We start from the raw sequence: 19,202 nt of genomic DNA, 5'->3' as shown, positions 1-19,202 counted from the left end.
TGGCAATATTTATGAAATTTCCTAAGACTCTTTACACTAAGAAATCTGGAATAGGAAGTTAGTACGATTTTTCAAACGAAACTGAACATTCTAACCCTTTGCACTCGAGAGGCGCCTTTCAGTCACCGTTTAATCAGATTCTAAAGATGGATGTTAATTAATATATCAAATTTACAATTACTCAACGACGCGTGGAATATCGAAGTAAAATAATTCTACGTCTTAAATTGCATACGATTTCTTATTTATCGTTTTAAAAATATCAGCGACCTTATGGTAGAAAGTCTTCAAATTATTATTTTCCTGTAACGAAAAAATCGTCGAGTAAAGAGGGTTAACCTCGCAACGTCATTGTAATAACCAAACAATTCGCGTGGCGTCTCTGTTCGATCATTCTCCGTCCATCTTGCACGGCGCCACTAGTCTCGCGGCCAAAATCAGCAACATTGGCAGAGACAACCCGCCAATTAAGTCGAGTTTCCATCGTAAACGGATGGGACGGAATATTCGTACTAGTTCGCCGATAAATCACTATAAGTTTGCCATTATGGCAGACGGGAGGACGGTGTTTTCGGGTCGAAAACGCGAACGTCTCGCCCGGGGCGAAATTCGACGGTCTCTCTGGTCGCGGAACAGCGTCCCGTCGTTTCCAGCGTTCCACGCTGTCGCGGACCGTCGCTCGTTACGCCAGCCCTCGTGATTTAACGATCGAAAATTGCGAGACGCCCAAAATTTTCGGCCGGTGTCCCGTTACCGAGACGAAATTTATTAAAGGGAGCACCGGCCTGGCCCCCATTGTGGACCGTGCTTCGTAATTAAGACCTTTCTCGGAGGGCCGCGCGCTAATTATGATTACCGGCGCGTGCGTGTGCGCACGCGCGCGCTCCAGTGTAGACCAACGTGCGTCATAGCGTCACTTCGTATGGAATTATTATTTCTCCGACATTCATTTATGACCAATGACTGTGTTTTTCCCTTTGCTTGTAAATATATCACTGGATTTGTATAATATTCGATTTTATTATAGTCTTCTGCTTAATTTGAGGTTATGTAGGTTAGTGATTCGATGACCAAGTCGTAACTGTGTTTTTCCCTTTGCTTGCAAATATATCACTGTATTTGTTTCGTTATACGGATTTATAATATTCGATTTTATTATAGTCTTCTCTTTAATTTTAGGTTATGTAGATTAGTGATTCGACGACCAAGTCGTAACTATTTTTCCCTTTGCTTGTAAATATATCACTGGATTTGTTTCGTTATACGAATCTGTATAATATTCGATTTTATTATAATCTTCTGTCTTAATTTGAGGTTACGTAGGTTATTGATTCAATGACCAAGTCGTAACTGTTTTTCCCTTTGCTTGTAAATATATCACTGGATTTGTTTCGTTATACGAATCTGTATAATATTCGATTTTATTATAATCTTCTGTTCTAATTTGAGGTTATGTAGGTTATTGATTCAATGACCAAGTCGTAACTGTTTTTCCCTTTGCTTGCAAATATATCATTAGATTTGTTTTGTTGTACGAATCTATATAATATTTGATTTTATTATAGCCTTCTGTTTTAATTTGAGGTTATGTAAGTTAATGATTAGATGACCAAGTCGTAACTGTTTTTCCCTCTGCGTGCAAATATATTACTGGATTTGTTTCGTTATACGAATCTGTATATTTGATTTTATTATAATCTTCTTTTTTAATTTGAGGTTATGTAGGTTATTGATTCAATGACCAAGTCGTAACTGTTTTTCCCTTTGCTTGCAAATATATCATTAGATTTGTTTTGTTATACGAATCTATATAATATTTGATTTTATTATAGTCTTCTGTTTTAATTTGAGGTTATGTAAGTTAATCATTAGATGACCAAGTCGTAACTGTTTTTCCCTCTGCGTGCAAATATATTACTGGATTTGTTTCGTTATACGAATCTGTATAATATTTTATTATAATCTTCTGTTTTAATTTGAGGTTATGTAGCTTATTAATTCGAAACTTTATTAAAAGAGTTTCCTGGAAAGCTGTCCACGCGAATTTTCGAGAACTCTAAATTTGTAAGTATGGAGACTCTAACCAATACAGTATCCTTAATTAGGATAAAAATCTGATTAGTCTAAATGAATTATCGATATATAATTCGTTACTATCGTGCGACTCACGAGGAGAAGGCTTATTTTTCGAAGCTCAGGGGTACTCTTCATGAAGCTGCACGTCACGTCCGAGGGAGTGAATCGAAGGCAGGTCAGAGACACGTTGATGCACGGGTTGTTCCGGCAATCGTAATTAATCGAAGGAGTCTGTCGGAGACGAATGCCACGGAAGATTATTAATTTTTTTGGGGGCCGGCATCGGGTGCTTAATTTCGACGTGAAGCTGGCGCACCTTTAATCCATTAATTATCGGGGACATAGCTCGCTTTTTTTTTTTTTCTTTGGAGATTAGGTTTTTAGATAATTAGAATCGGAATGGGGCAATCGAATGGAATTTCGAAACTCGTGATAATTATTCGACTAAACATGGTTATGTATAATTATTTCGATTAATTGATGAAACCGAGTCGAAACTGCAGGGAATAATTATAGCGTAATAGGGTATTGGGATACTGGAATCACTGTCTTCTCGTTTTTGAATAATTATTTCGAGGCGAACGTTCGAATTAATAAATCGAAACTGGGCAAAAAATTTTCGGAATTACTCGAAATCCAGGATGTGTCTGCGCTCATGCTTGGGAACCAGTTTAATAGCGATTAGCAGGTAAGATGCGAAAGAATCCGGAGGCAATTTTTTCATTTCTCTATCCCATTAAAGCATTTTAATTTGTATAATTTTATATCGCGAATTATTTAATAATATTACCACGCGTGTGTGCATGTGTATGCACTGGGAAGATTAATAAGAAGTGGTTTCTTTTTCTACACTTGGGTTACTTGGACATTGATGCAGAAGGATTTCGTAATTAAAATGTAATTTGGCTGAATAAGCAATTTGTTTATCTTAATTTAATTCTCAAGGTTTTTACTCTCTTGACGCGTGTAATTTATTTATTGCATGTCAATTGTAATTACTCTCTGGTACTGTGCCCATTGATATTTTCAAAATACCCTATCTTCGTAGTCTATCTTCGTAACCTGTTTACCGAGATAATCATCGTAATATATCAATATATTTGATGTATTTGTTGAATAATCATTAATCAAATATGAGTAATAAGCTGATATTTAATTGGTCCAAACAATACGATGTGCAATTGATCTCGATATCGTGGATGTCAGTAATTCACTTTCTAATTATTACCTATCGTACGTATTCTAGTTACAATCTAGTAACTTACGTCATATCCTAGTTACTCTAAATGTCAATCGTTGACTAGACATTGAATCATTCAAAGTACAATATAATTATTATCACACGTATTTTTGTCGTAAATCAAGCTTCAAAATATATCACCAGATAATACTAGATATAAAACTAGATGGACAATAATTCTCTGGCTTGAATTTATCTGAAGTAATATTGGTTCAGATAATTCGAGCATCGATCACAGACTGTAGTCTAGTTAAACCTAATGAAACTTTAAATTGTTGTCACTAGTAAGTGTCATGGCGACGTTTCCCGCGTAAAAGGAGGAGTGTGTACGCCTTTGGATACTGTGCGTTCGAGAAAAGAAGGCACAAGGTGTTTTAATACACTCTAACAGTGGCCTAATCACAGGCAGTGATCACTATTGGTTGAAAACGGGGACGAAGACCATAGGTCACTGTCATTAGCTAATATTGGCCACTACCTGTGATCATGACAGTGTCAACGGAGTTTGTCAGCCGTGAGGATATAAACACACTGTGCCTTCTTTTCTCGAACGCACAGTACATACTGCAAGCAATTTTCAGAATAAACGACGTAAACAGTTAGGTGACAGACAACGTTTCCAACTGTTTACGTCTAAAATACTTACGACTATCGATGGCGAGGCGATTGGTCGAGGGCTGTCAAACCTTTCGAGCCCAAGAGCAGGCAGTCTAATAAGGATCTTTGGAAAGGAAACCATACATCCACCATACAACCATACATTCACCATACATCCTTTGCTCACAACACCAAAGTAACAACCATTCGAAGACACTATTATTCAATTCACAAAACAGGAATTAGCAATCATTTTTTGTCATTGTTCCAAACAGGAGACTGTCTTCGGTCCCCTTAACCGTTTGAGTCCCAGAGGCTTTCGGTAGAACACGGTCGAAAAACCCCGAACAGCGCGATAACGCTTGCCTTAATCGAGTGCGAAGAAGTCCAAACGGCGCGATGGCGCTTGTTTAATTTTATGTCAAAAAATCCCAATCGTCGCGATAGCGCTTGTTGGTACTATGTGACGTACATGCATCAGGAAAGTTGAGCGCGATCGCGCTGCTTGGGACTCAAGCAGATAAGTAGCAGCGAACCAACGGAGCTTCTGATTCACTAGGAGACAAGAGGAAAGATGAAACGCGAAGAAGCGATCGCGCGATCGTTCGAGGTCTCCGTTTCGCAAGCGTTCGTGCAGAGGCCGCGTTACCGAGCCGAGCGTCTTTCGATTTTCATTCCGCTTCTTTCCGCTAATCGTGACTGAGAAGTCGTAAAAAATAAGGTCGCTTTACGAGTAGCCGGAGATGGGAGAGCGGATACGTTCGCAGAAGGGCCGTACTCGGCCGTGTCACGGAAGGTGGCGAGTTCATGAAAAATATGCATCACGCGAGCCACCTCTTCCCCACCCCGTCGCCACCCCCCACCACCTCGCCGGTAACGCTGCACAGGTGCACACGACCGCTAGAAAATGTACGTAGTCCCGGCGATCGTAAAGCGAACGACCCAAATCTGTCCCGCGTTCCCCGAGACGAACCCGTGCCCCCGTGTAACCGGAGATTTTAATACCCTTATTACCAGCAACCGTATTACCACCGTTCTAACACCCCCCTGGCCTAGCTGTAACAGCCTGTCCCAAGAAAATATCGTTGTGTGACAAACTTAACGGGATCGGAGCTTTTTAATGGCCGTTTCCCGAACTTCCTCTGCGGCGAGTTTTAGGTTATGTGTGGTTGGAGGGGGAATGATTTGTGAGCGGAATGGCGGAGGCAGGCAATTGGACGTGGATCTGGGAAAGTCGTCGCGAGGTTAGGTCCTTGGAGGAAATGGAAACTGCTTCTTGAATGTCTATGAATGTATGGTTGATCATAGAAAGTAATTAGAATTTGGAATTCATATGGCACTATTAAAACTGTTATTCGAAATTAAACTCCAATTATTGTATTTTATTTTTTTTATTTTTTTTCAAGATTCTACTTTTTCTGGTCTTTGTTCACAGGTCAGTTGAGGTTAGGAAACTTATATTTAACATATCATGATACGTTTAGTTTTAGACACTATGGAGGATATGGAAACTGCTTCTTGAATGTTTATAAAGGTATGGTTGGGCATGGAAAGTAATTAGAATTTGGAATTCAAATGGCACTATTAAAATTGTCATTCAAAATTAAACTCCAATTATTCTATTTTTTTATTTCCTGTTTCAGGATTCTACTTTCTCTGCTTTTTCGTTCACAGGTCAGTTGAGGTTAGGAAACTTATATTTAATATATCATAACATGTTTAATTTTGGACATTCGATTAAATCCAGATAATTTTCAGTAGGTGGAGTTCAAATTTTAATGCTAAATCTATCATGGCTGAAATGGCCATTTTTAAAATTGTCATTTAAAATTGAACTCTATTTATTCCATTTTTCCAAGATTCTAGGTTGTGTTAAGAAGCTTATTTAAACACTCCATTAAATCTAGATAATTATCAGTGGCTGAAATTCAAATTATATCTACCATAACTTAAATGACATTTTTAAAACTGTCATTTAAAATTCTGTGTTATAGTTTTATTGTTTGTCATATTGTTGGTCTTCGGTGTCTCCAATTATTCCATTTTTGCAAGATTCCACTGCTTTCTCATTCACCGGTTATTTGACCATGATAGGTTTAATGTTAAGAAACACTCGATTAAATCCAGATAATTTTCAGTAAGTACAGATCTAACCTCAAAATATGTATGTACCAGTATACTATACAATTTTAGTCGCAAAATGGAAATAGTCGAAGATTATTTATACATAAATATATTACTCTATCACTTAGTATTTTATATTAAAACAACATTCACAAGGTACAAACTTAACCTCAAAATATATATTTATTGACACACTACAGAATTTTCGTATCAAAATTTCGATAACGAAAAGGTGAAAGATTATTTATACACAAATATATTACTCTGTCACTTAGTATATCAAAACATCATTCAGTGAACCATTCAGATTTAACCTCAAAATATGCATTTATCGGTACACTACAAAATTTTAACAGCGAATAGATCAAAGACTATTAATACATTACTGTATTACTGTACGAGATGGTTTTAAAATTGCGAATAGCATAAACTGAGTATATTAAAACATCAGTGAGTGACATCGAGGCAGAAAATTTCTACCTAACCTATAAATCATCCCTAACCTATCGAAGCCCGTGAAGCGATCGTGAGATCTGGATTAATTCGCCTCACGACTTGTCGCTGGCGCATGGGTCTTTGATGCCGATGAAAATGGAAAGGTCAGGCTGTACGCTCGATCGAGCAGGAATTTTCATTCGAACGTTTCTACCAGGGACGATTCATGAGTCACGATCACGACGACAGGATTACGATGACCTATGGCGTGGCCGCGGAGACAGTGGAAGGCCTTCGCGCGAAACCGTGAAATCGACATCGGTTCTTCTCGCTTCGACGGAACTCCGTCGATCCCCGCGTACCGATACGCCGTATGTTAATGAACCTGTCAGCCGCGCGAACATCTAGCGCGCGCCGTGATCGCGAGATCTCGTATGCATAACGCTCCGGGTTTTTACTCTTGCGACTTGAACGCGGCAATTTCTGACTTCGCTAGTTTCTTCTCTCTTTTTTCTTTTCTTTTTTTTTTTTCATTTGTGAATTTTATTTGGTTAACGTATTAAGATCGGAGAGGTATGACGCAAGAAGTGACTGGGATCTTTTTTGTGGACAAAATTGGTCGTAATTATCGCGATGAATATCGTTTCTTTTTTCTCCTTTGCCAGCTAGTGACTTCCGAGTGACGTGACTAGATTGAAAGTCGGGAATGATTGATTTCGACGGTGGAATTATTTTTGTTGTGGCAATTTTTAAATTCGCTATGTCCAATGTGATTTCTCCATGGAAAAATTTAATATCGGATGAACGTTTGTTGAAATTTTCTGTCCTTCATGTAACTAATGTTGAGTTTTATTGAGACTAGGTATATCTATTTTTGGGAAATTTGAGAATATTTATTATTGAGAAAGTTATATTTATATTTAGTTTTATGGTGACACGTTGAATGTTATTATTTACAGTGTGTATCAGTAGTTTGGGAGTGTATGTGTAACAGTAAATGTAATATTTTTTATTAATATAGCATAGAGGAGAGAAGATAAAATAAATAAAATGGGCATGTTTACAATGTAAAGTATCTTAACCAACAAGACAAAGATACAAATTAGTTGCCCAAATCAACAAGTGTCCAACGTTCAAAGTACAATTCAAAAATACAAATTAAAATGAGACTTATGAAACTCCTCTAATAAAAAATGTAAAGACCTCAAGGTTGTAGATTACAAGAAAAGTGGGAAAAAATTTGGAGAGTTGATCAATTATGGATCCCATTTAGTTAGGTATATCTAGACAAATTCACTCGATGTCAATTATTAATAAAATACCATCAAATTTTTCATTAAATATTTTCTAGATTCCAAAACTGGAAATAATTCTCCTTCAAATTTGATTTTTACTGTTACAACATGAGGTCGTACAATTTTCTTCAATAGACGTCTCAATAATTATTAATAGAATTCCATCAAATTTTTGATTAAATATTTTCCAGATTCCAAAATTAAAAATAATTTTTCTTCAAAAGAGGATGTTAAATAAAGGCTATTTTTAGCATTGCTTGGAAATAAAAAATGGCCTTATTTTACCATCCTCCTTTGGTCTTCAATGTTACAACACGAAGTTGCAGAATTTTCTTTAATTAACGTCTCAATAATTATTAATAAAATCCCGTCAAATTTTTGATTAAATATTTTCCAAATTACAAAATTAGAAATAATTCTCTTCAAACTTGGACTTCACTGTTACAACATGAGGCCATACAATTTTCTTCAATAGACATCTCAATAATTATTTAAAATATTTAATAAAAAATTTGTTGGGATTTTATTAATGATTCCAAAATTAAAAATAATTCTCTTTCAAAGGAGGATGTTAAAAAAAGGCCATTTATGGCATTGCTTGGAAATAAAAAATGGCTTTATTTTACCATCCTCCTTTGGTCTTCAATGTTACAACACGAAGTTGTAAAATTTTCTTTAATCAAGGTCTCAATAATTATTAATAAAATCCCATCGAATTTTTTATTAAATATTTTCCAAATTCCAAAATTAGAAATAATTCTCCTTTAAATTTGGTTTTCACTGTTACAACACTAGATCGTATAATTTTCTTCAATAGACATCTCAATAATTAATAATAAAATCCCATCAAATTTTTGATTAAATATTTTCCAAATTCCAAGATTCCAAAATTTATGGCATCTCCGGGAAATGAAAACTGGGCTTTTCTATCATTCTCCTTTGAAGAAGAATTATTTCTAACTTTGTAATGTAGAAAATATTTAATCAAAAATTTGATAGGACTTTATTAACAATTATTAACACGTCGATTACAATTTTCCATGCAAGAAAGGCACCAAAAATTTCAAAAATTCGTGGAATTCGATTTTTCAAAATTACAATTACGATTCTTGCTGGTACATCGTTTGCTACTTCAACTCCGTCTGCTTCACGGAAGAGAAGATGGAAATAAACACGGAATCGCGCAACGGGTATCAGCAGGAGGATGAGAAAAGCGGCCCCGTGTCGTCGGTACTGTTTTTGCCCCCATAAACTCGTTCCCGGTCGACCAGGTGGCATGGAAGCCCACCGCCGCCAGACCGTCGTAGCCGGCCGGGTTTTACGACTTTTCCAGAATTTTAACGACCACGCTGAATGCCCCTTATGAATTTTCTCGGCCGATGTCGTCGAGTGTGTCGGCCCATTAAAATACGGGGGCCCTAAACGGTTCGTTTAAAGGCTGATAAACGTACGGGGACGAATGCGGTAGACGAGGCCTCTGTGCGGCCATCACTGTCTCCGTGAGCTGATCGAATTTACCTGCAGAGGTCGCTCTCGTCGTTGTCATTAAACTTTATTCTCATTTTTAGTCGAAAATTATCGTAACACCGGTGTGGAATTTTTTAATTTTCTTTAGAAATAATTTCAATATCACTGCGAATTTTGATTATTTAATTTACGTATAAATATTAATATTCTACGATATTTTATATATATTTTAATAACATTTTTCTTTTAATAAGAATTTTCTTTCAACAAGAAAAAAACACCGGTGTGGAATTTTTTAATTTTCTTTAAAAATAATTTAAATATCACTGCGAATTTTGATTATTTAATTTACATATAAATATTAATATTCTACGATGTTTTATATATACTTTAATAACATTTTTCTTTTAATAAGAAAGAAGCACTGGTGTAGAATTTTTCAATTTTCGTTAAAAATAATTTAAATATCACTGCGAATTTTGATTATTTAATTTACGTAGAAATATTAATATTCTACGATATTTTATATATTATATATGCTTTAATAACATTTTTCTTTTGATAAGAATTGTGTAATAACTGCGATTAGATTTTCAATTTTATAAAATTGATTTGTATGGAATGGAATGATATTCTTATGCGCATAATTCTACATAATTGGAGAATGCGGAAGAAGATACTCGTGCACAGCGATAGCTGGAATCGATATCCTATGATGTCACCTGTTTGACAATAAAACGATGTATGCGCATTCAATTCGTGTTCTAAGAAGGGACAAGACACAGGTGATGATTAAAGTAAGTCGGTACATTTCCTGCTAAACTTTTCCTTTTGCTTCGTGTCTTTCCTAATAACATATTATTCCAAAAAGAACAAGAACACACAATCAGTGTGCATATCCTGATACATGACATGTCATTTTTCTAGAAATCATATTCCAATTTGAACACAAAATGAAACATTCTATTACATACGTCCTCCAGTTTAGATATTAATTGCTATAGCACTTTGTGCAGATCCCTGTACATTTTTCTTAACACTATAACTACCAACCCAGTCAAAATGACTGGGCACAGAACTTTTCTTTTTGCAATTACCGAACACATACACCTGTTTTAAGAATAAAATTGGTACCAACACATACTTAAGAAAGAACTGTAATGAATATATTCACTCATATTCATCGTACCCCTGAAATTACTATAATCTGTGCATGTTATAGTTAGGTGCCCACTGAAGATCGGTAGTTGTAGTGTTACATACATAATTGGTACACGATATATTACCATTAATTTATGCGTAATTTATCGTTCAGAACGATTAAATTCGGTGTAATCGTGGATCTATCTGATACACAACTGAATCGTTGCATTGTCACTGGTTTTTCCACAATCGGCAACTGATTGCTCGTTCTCCACCACCTAGTTTCCACTCTACGTTTCGCGTAACCCATGGCGACGTGATTCCGCGGCGCAGCGTGAAAAGTCCCGTCGTGCAGCGCGACACACGACCGCGAATGCACCCCACGAGGACACAATGGCAAGCAACCCCTACCGGTCGGCGTTTCGCATAAAAGGCGAAAAACCGAGGGGCACGTCACTCGTGTGAACACGCGTGTCTTGCTGTCCGTGCGGCCGTGACACCCGCGCGGATTCCGCGCTTCTGTTTCTGTCGTTAAATTATTCATTTACGCGTGTCGCGGAGGGTTCAACGACGGACGGGAAAACGAAGGGGTGGAAAAAAGCCACGGGAAAGAGGGTGGAAGCGTTGGTCGAGGTGGAAAAAAAAGCGGTGTGTAATTGAGACCGGATAGAGTGAAACGGGAACAAGGTGGAGGAAGTCTTGGAATGTCGAGGGAAATAGTGGAAAATATTAATCGAGGGGTATCGGGGTAATTGTATGGGGTTTTGTGTTTGGTTTACGAGCCCGCGTTCGAGGGGACGAATATCGTTTTCCATCGATCTACTTCTCTGCGAACGCTCGAAAGAGAGCAGGGAAATTTGCGAGGATTGGAATATTGGTGGAAAATTCTGTGGAAAGGGAGACTGAAAAATTATTTTTAAATAAATAAATAAATAAACAAATAAATTGATGGTATCAAAGAAACAGATATTCTTGGGGTACTATTAGGTGCAATTATTTGGTCCCTGAGAAGTGGAATATTTTGATAAAATAATTTTCTGTGGTATAGAAAATTAAATTATCATTAATAATATTAATAAAATTCTGAACAATATTTGTCCACTAATTATTATTCGTAATTTACGACCTGTAATAATTTCTATCCAACGTAGTCTTTCAATTTAAAATAATAAATAGTATCAAGGAAACAGATATTTTTTGGGCCCCCTTAGGTACAGTTATAAAGAATACTGAGAAGTGGAATAAATTATTATTAATAATATTAATAAAATTTTAAACAATATTTACTAATTATTATTCGTAATTTATGACCTGTAATAATTTCTATCCAACGTAATCTTCCATTTTAAAGTAAAATTATAAAATCCAAAAAATTTTAATTTAATAAAACAACTTATAATTTAACGCTTCCTCCGGCAAGAAGAAATAGAAAAAGAGGGGGGAGAAAATGACTCGTGTGCAATGAGGAAACGAGACCACAAATTAACTGTATGAGCAAAAAGAAATTCCCGGAGTCGATGGGGAATGGGACACCAAAAATGGTGAGAAACGGAGAAAAGAGAGGAAGATATATGGTCGAGACAACAATGGCAGCACGCTCACGCGGCTCCGTACAATGGCAGAGCGCGAGGCACTGTCAAAGCGGTGTCAACTGTCAACCGGGGACCGTTCTGAGGGGCGGCAGAGCGTGGAGACACGGAGATACAAACGACGCCCCCAGAGACGCGCGACGCGGAGCGTGAACGAGAGGAAACCGCTCGACCGTTTTGCGTGCCGTCACTGACGGGGAAGCTGCTTCTTTGAAGTTGGAACACTCGCTGTGTGATGGAATGGAACGATGCAAATGTGACAAAGTGACTGTACAGGGTGTACCAGAACGACTGGACCAGTGTCAGTCTAGAACAATATCTCATAAGATACTATTAACCCTATCTGCTCGACGATTTTTTGGCTAAAGAAGGGTACGAGTTGAAAAATTTTCTGCCATAAGACTGATGATATTTTACGAACCGTAAATAAGAAATCGTATAATAATTATCTAATTTCCTTCTAATTTCGATACCTCGCACACTGTACATTATTTCAAATTTGATAAATTAATTAACATCGAGCTTCGAAATTTTATCAAATCACGACTGAGGGCCCCCTTTCTAGTGCAAAGGGTTAACACGCAGAATTATTTGACTTCGATACCTATGTTACATTGTTTTAAATTTGATATATTAATTAATATCGTTAATCCGTGAAATGTCGTTTTCGGTACTCCGTTCATCCCTTTGTTTTGGGACTGTAAATCTAAATGTGATGGCTCTGAAATTTTTCTAAATATAACTATTGTACCAGTGTTGCGGCCCTAGGAACGCAATGTCCCAGGTCAAGTGAAGGACTGTTTTATGTCCTTATTGTCAGCGTCCCTTGACTGCTCTACACTCATTGTCACCTAAGCCACCACTTAGGTAACCGTAACAAGGACCGATATATCACCCTTCAAGACAAGTACAAGGACCTAGATTGTTTAAACAACCACCACCATCGAAAGACGCTGGAGCTAGGATACACCCACAATATTAGTCGCAACAAATCAGCAGAGAGACGAAGATTATATAACCACCGACAGAGCAGTCACGAAGACAGATCAGCAGAGTTATCCGAGAGTTCTACCTAAAATACAGTCCACTTAGCACTTGGAAGCTAGACATAACCTTCCTCGATGAATCGTCCGTCACTAATCGTCATCAACTAAGATGGACCTAGTGACGATATACAGTCCTTGTAGAGCCGTTACAATGTAAACACGTGCACGCGAAAACCATTGTCCTATTACATAAAGTGTAAGAAGAATATAAAATATACTTGTATTACAAAAACCACGTTCTACTGCCATATAAGTTTAATTCAGCAACCACCAATAAGAAATTAGATAGAATCTTGTGGTTTGGCATTGACAACGAAATTTTGTAGAGTATATTGATCACTGGAGGACAAAGATGATCCAAATCTGTTAAATTTGAACAGTCGTTTGTGGTACCTGAAGTGACACCAGTTGACCCTACCTATGAGCCTCGCAATATTATAAAATAAATCTTGAATATTTACAGTAACAATTCCGAAAAATCGATCATAGCGTACAAGATACACAATACTAATTTCGTCATGTAATACTGACAATGAGACAAGTGCAATTAGGATAACACAACACACTTATCTAGGTCTACGCTTTAATATTGTAATAAATTAGATAATTATGATTTTATATAGCAACTAATGGGGGATGGGATAAGATATGGTTTAGGTGTGTAAATAAGAGTATGTTTATGTTAGGTTAGGTTAAGTTATTACGATTGTATCATAGGCTGTTATATCGTTAATATTGTATTGTTGTTATAGTAGTTATATATTTTATATAAAATAAGCAATATGTATGGAGGACAAGGAGAAACGGAACAGTCACGGAAACAGATCAGGAGAGTTATCCGAGAGTTGTCCTAGAGTTCTACTACAATACAGTCCACTTAACGCTTCGAAGCTAGACGCAACCTTCCTCAATGAACTGTCCGTCACTAATCGTCGTCAACTAAGATCGACCTAGTGACGATATACAAATATCGAGCTTCGAAATTTTATTAAATCGCGACTGAAGGGCCCCTCTCGAGTGCAAAGGGTTAAACGATCCAATTCAGAATATTTTATTCCTTTTTTCTATGCCCGCACTCCTGTATTTCCAGTTATTATAGTGCCCGTGAATGAACTATAATATCACGAGGCACCATCCAATTTTCCATAAGAAAAATATTCTCACTACGCCATTTTAATTATTCTCATCTATATATAGAATACTTGGATACAAACTACTCGTCAGAACTGGCCCCTAATTATTAGACGTCACCGAATGACACCAAAATCGTGAGAAATTTTTAATTTCGTGAAACTAAATTAAACTAGACCCCAAACAGTGTATAAGGCAGGAAGAGTATCGATTCGCGTGAAAAGGAACTGCAGAGTAAAGTAGGTTCTATATACGTAATCTTCATCGAAAGGAGCACGACAGTCGCTGACAGAGACATCTAGGACGCGACGCGTAGCTGGGCCTGACGCGGGCCGCTAGCACAGGGGCCATCGCCGATGGAACGTCGCGCGGATGCACGTCGCCGCGTCTGATAATGCATTAACGCCGGCGGATCAGGATATTAGCATAGCATACGCCCACCGCATTTGAATTGAGAGGCAGCAGCCCCTCGGCGTGGAAGCAGAAGCGAGGAGAAGGCGTCCCAGCGTCTCTTTGTCATGCTAATACGGTTCCCGGCATTCATCCCCCGGCCGCTCAGAGATGACTCTGCACCGTTTACGCTCAGGCGGAACGACGACGACGGGACCAGCTCCCAGGGACAGCCAGAGCCCACTAGGTTCCGGTCGCCCGGAATTTCCTGCCATGAGTACGCGCCTTTCCCTTCGTCTCTTTCCACGCTTTTCTCGAAGATCACTCTTCGTCTCTGTGATCTTATGGGGCTTTGGGGTGCACGCGTAGGTTTCAAGCACTGCTGAGTTAGTTTCTGAGGATTTTCAGGCCGATGGTATTTAGGTCTCTGGGATCTGGCAATTCTATTTTCGTGCAGTAGAGGTACAATCTTTTGGTAGAATATTTTCGTGCAGTAGAGGTACAATCTTTTGGTAGAATATTCAGTGGTAAATTGCGTGAAGCCTTTGCGTCCAGGTTGACAACTTGAGAATGTCCACTTCTTGATGCTTCTGACATTGGTTTGCATGTTTCACGAGTATCTTTCATTTTGTGTTTAAATTACCATTGTTTGAACTTCTGATTTAAAATTCTAGGGATTACTAGACACCTAATAGGGGTCCAAGGATTTTTTGGGAGGACTGACTGCTCTGGTGATGGAGATCGTCTTTTGTCTTCGCAGGGGGCATGAGTCGCGGAACGATCTCGATGCTTCTGACCTTTCTAGAACCTTGATCCACGATACGTGTAACCCTGTGCGATTTGGGACTGGCTATCACATGCTTTCGGTCTTTCCAGGTCACCACAGGTCTAAAACATCAATTCTGACCTCGTTTGTCCAAATACCTGCACGTCTATATGAACTGTCCACCGAAACAATAGGCCCAGTTCATAAAAGTGTCTCCTATACCTTTGAGGATCAGAATGATGGGAAGTTAAACACTGATGAAGATTCTTATCCAACTTCTTGAAGGAACACTGAGAATACTAGGAATATTGTCTACTTGATTGATAGATTCGAATTCTTTCGTGGATGACTGAATTTTCAGAATAAATTTTAAAAATTGTGAATATTTGTCGTGAATTTGAAAATCGTGAATTTTTCGAGTTCGAATAAGGAGTCATAGAAGTCCAATTAGAGGATCACTGTGATTATTTTTGCAGCTAAAAGTTCGTTAGAAACTAGCCTAATGATATTTTGTTTTAATGGAGAAGCCACGTGACACGTTATCGTTTGATAATCGCTCTTTATGGTCTGAACAGATTAAGATCCGTATCAGCTGAACATTAACAAGATTCACAGAGCGCAGTGTACCCATCGTTTCCCATCGAGGCTACCAGTCTGACTTATGAAGCCATCAGGCCAGTTACTTCGAGAGCAGATCACGTACTCTTCGCTTGACTCGCATTATTTATAAAACTGAAAGACTCCGTTCAACAAGTGTAACAAAAGGATCAGCTCGTCATAGACATTCGTGATGGAGCAGTATCTGCTGTGCTCGGGTCAAGTCCGCTGTTCACTTTCGAAACTTCTTGACGAAACAATGCATCATATGTTACAACTAAACTCGTCCCGGTACGCTCTTCGAAGTTTCGTAACCGAGCACTTTCTCACGACTTCCTTCAACCCTTGCACGCTCAGCCTCTCCACCTCAATTCTCATCGCTTATCCGTTTATTGTCGCGAACTTAGCCCCTGACTTACTTGTATCATCCTCTTCTCTATATATACTCGATTTATTTTCAATTTCGATCGATTTAAACCATAATTCAAGTTACTATCGACGTCTAATTTATTTTATTAGACATTATACGTATATTTAAATTAAAAGGAAAATTATTATTTACTGAATGGAAATTTAAGTCAGGAACTAGGACCCAATAATTGCTGTAGATATAATGGTTGGTATTAGTATAGTGTGTTAATAAAACGAAATTTAAAATACAGATTCAAGAGTAACAGAGTAGAGTGAGGGATAAATAAAATGAGATTTGAAAAATAGAGATTTATAATTTTCAAGTTCTATAGTTTCATAGCAGGTTAGGTTATGTCACACCCTTCTCAGAATCACTCTAGGAAACAGTAATTTTTAATTCCAGAAATAGAGTAGTAAAATTGCAATTTAGATTTTTATATATTAATTGATTCATTCATCTCAGTTTATATATTTAAAAATTACAAATACAAGTAATTACAAAATATTTTCAGGATACATGGCTACTGTCAAAGGGTCATTAGTGGCCGCCATTAACCTAGTGGCGCCATTGGGGTCAGCTGAAGTTACATAACCAAACTCTTCATCGTTCAGAATGAACAATACAAAGTTACCTTTTATTTATTAATCAGTTATTTAATTATATCGTCAATTTATTATATATGTCTAATATTCTCACATCCAAATTATCATAATTATTACTGCAACACCGTAACTATATTCCTCCATTTTTCATTCAGATTGGCAACTTAAAAATGGAAGCGGAGTTTGCAACTGTAGATCAACGACTCGACGGAAAAATGGACGACGGTGAGTGGCGCACCCCCTGGCGGAGGAGTCGCGAGATGTCGTGACCCCGTGTTGTCACGTCGGCGCTCGCTAGTGCAATTAATGGCGCGTCGATATCGTGGGATAAATGTCTCTGCAGCGAGGCATGCATCGGGCGAAACCGATGCTGCGGGCTAGAATGGGTGGATCGCCGACCTTACGATCCGAGTTTCTCGCACTCTGGCGCGTGTTGGGGATCCGATGGAAAATGTTGCGCCTCGCCACGTGGGAATTCGTGGAATCGCGAGAAAACATGTTGGTCCCCATGGGAGATAGTCTGCGGTTGCATCAAGCGGATGGATAGTTCTATGCGTCGTGGCATCGTTAGATTTTCGACACGCGTGTGTGACTGATGCACTGGTGCTGGTATCGGTGGTACGTGTGAAATGTACGTCGAAGATGTGGGTGTGTACCATTGTACGAATATGTATATGTCGATGTACGAGTATATACACCTGGACAGGAGCACGCAAATATATATACATATGTACACATGGACATGAGTACACAAATATGAGTACAATTTTGGAAAGGGGGCATAATGAGACTTCCTGAGAGATGGAAGAAGATAATAGAGCAGAACGATTCATATATAACATAGTAAATCAACCTTAAACAACAAGTATCATCGCATCAAGAAAAAAAGGAAGAAACTTATGGGACACCCTAATATATGCACGTGTACATGGGCACATGACTAGATTCATATATCATGTATAGCATGTGTATAAACACAGTGATATATAGGTATATAAGTGTAGTATCAGTCACAATGCTATATTAAATTAACATGTAATAAATTATTGAAAGTTTATTGTCTATAGGTTAAGCAGACTAGATTTTTCTGTATACTCATATATAGACAATAACATACAAGTGTATACAGTGTATATAGATATATATATACTATTATTTACAATGCTATATTAAATTAATGCGTAACAAATTATTGAAAGTTTATTGTCTATAGACAAAGAAAAATAGATTGCTCTGTATATTCATATACACACATTAACATACAAGTATGTATATGAACACAATGATATATAGGTGTACTATTATTCATAATGCTATATTAAATTGACACATAACAAATTATTGCAAGTTTATTGTCTATAGACAAAGAAGAATAGATTGCTCTGTATATCCTTTTTCATATACATTAACATACAAGTATGAATAATAAACACAGTGATATATAGATATATAGATGTACTATTATTCATAATGATATATTACATTGACACATAACAAATTATTGAAAGTTTATTGTCTATAGACAAAGAAGAATAGATTGCTCTGTATATTTATATGCACACATTAACATACACATATGTATATGAACACCAGGATATATAGGTATATAAGTGTACTATTCCTAATGCTATATTAAATTAACAGGTGACAAATTATTGAAAGTTTATTGTCTACAGACAAAGAAGACTAGAATTTTCTGTACAAGCACTTCATGGCTATGGGTTTCCTGGTAAGTTGATTTAACAAATGTACCAACTCCCCCAATTTACCATTCTATATTTATTAGCATATATTTACTATTTACTAACATAATTTTCTCTTTCTAGGTTATTCAGATTCTAAAAATTCAAGAATTCTTGGTACACATGTACAGTAAGAGGACAAAGAGAGTATGTAAATCAATCATGGAAATGAAGATGAACATAGTTAAGTCCAATATAAATGATAATAATATTACAATAAACATAAATACAGGTAAGATATTCGAAAAGAAGGAGCATCGATGAATGCAGAAAGCTGGGAGCTTGGAAAGCTCTCTGAGTTAAAACTGCAAACCTGAAAGTCAACATCCTAGTGGCTCCCTCGTCGAACATCTGATGTCCCGTACATAATTAAAAGCCAATTACTGGCCAGGTATAGCGCCTAGCTTATTTTTACCTTTGAACCACGCACGGGACAGAGTAACAGGACAAGTTTAATCGCCGTCCAGCGACGATAGCCGTTTATTACGCGATGCACTCTAAGTGTAAATTAGGAGTTAAGCAGGCGAATGCGGTAATTAAGCGGACGCTA

Source organism: Eufriesea mexicana, unplaced genomic scaffold (genome assembly GCF_001483705.2).
Source record: "Eufriesea mexicana isolate 0111107269 unplaced genomic scaffold, ASM148370v2 scaffold1490, whole genome shotgun sequence".
NCBI lineage: Eukaryota > Metazoa > Arthropoda > Insecta > Hymenoptera > Apidae > Eufriesea > Eufriesea mexicana.
This window is presented reverse-complemented; position numbering follows the sequence as displayed.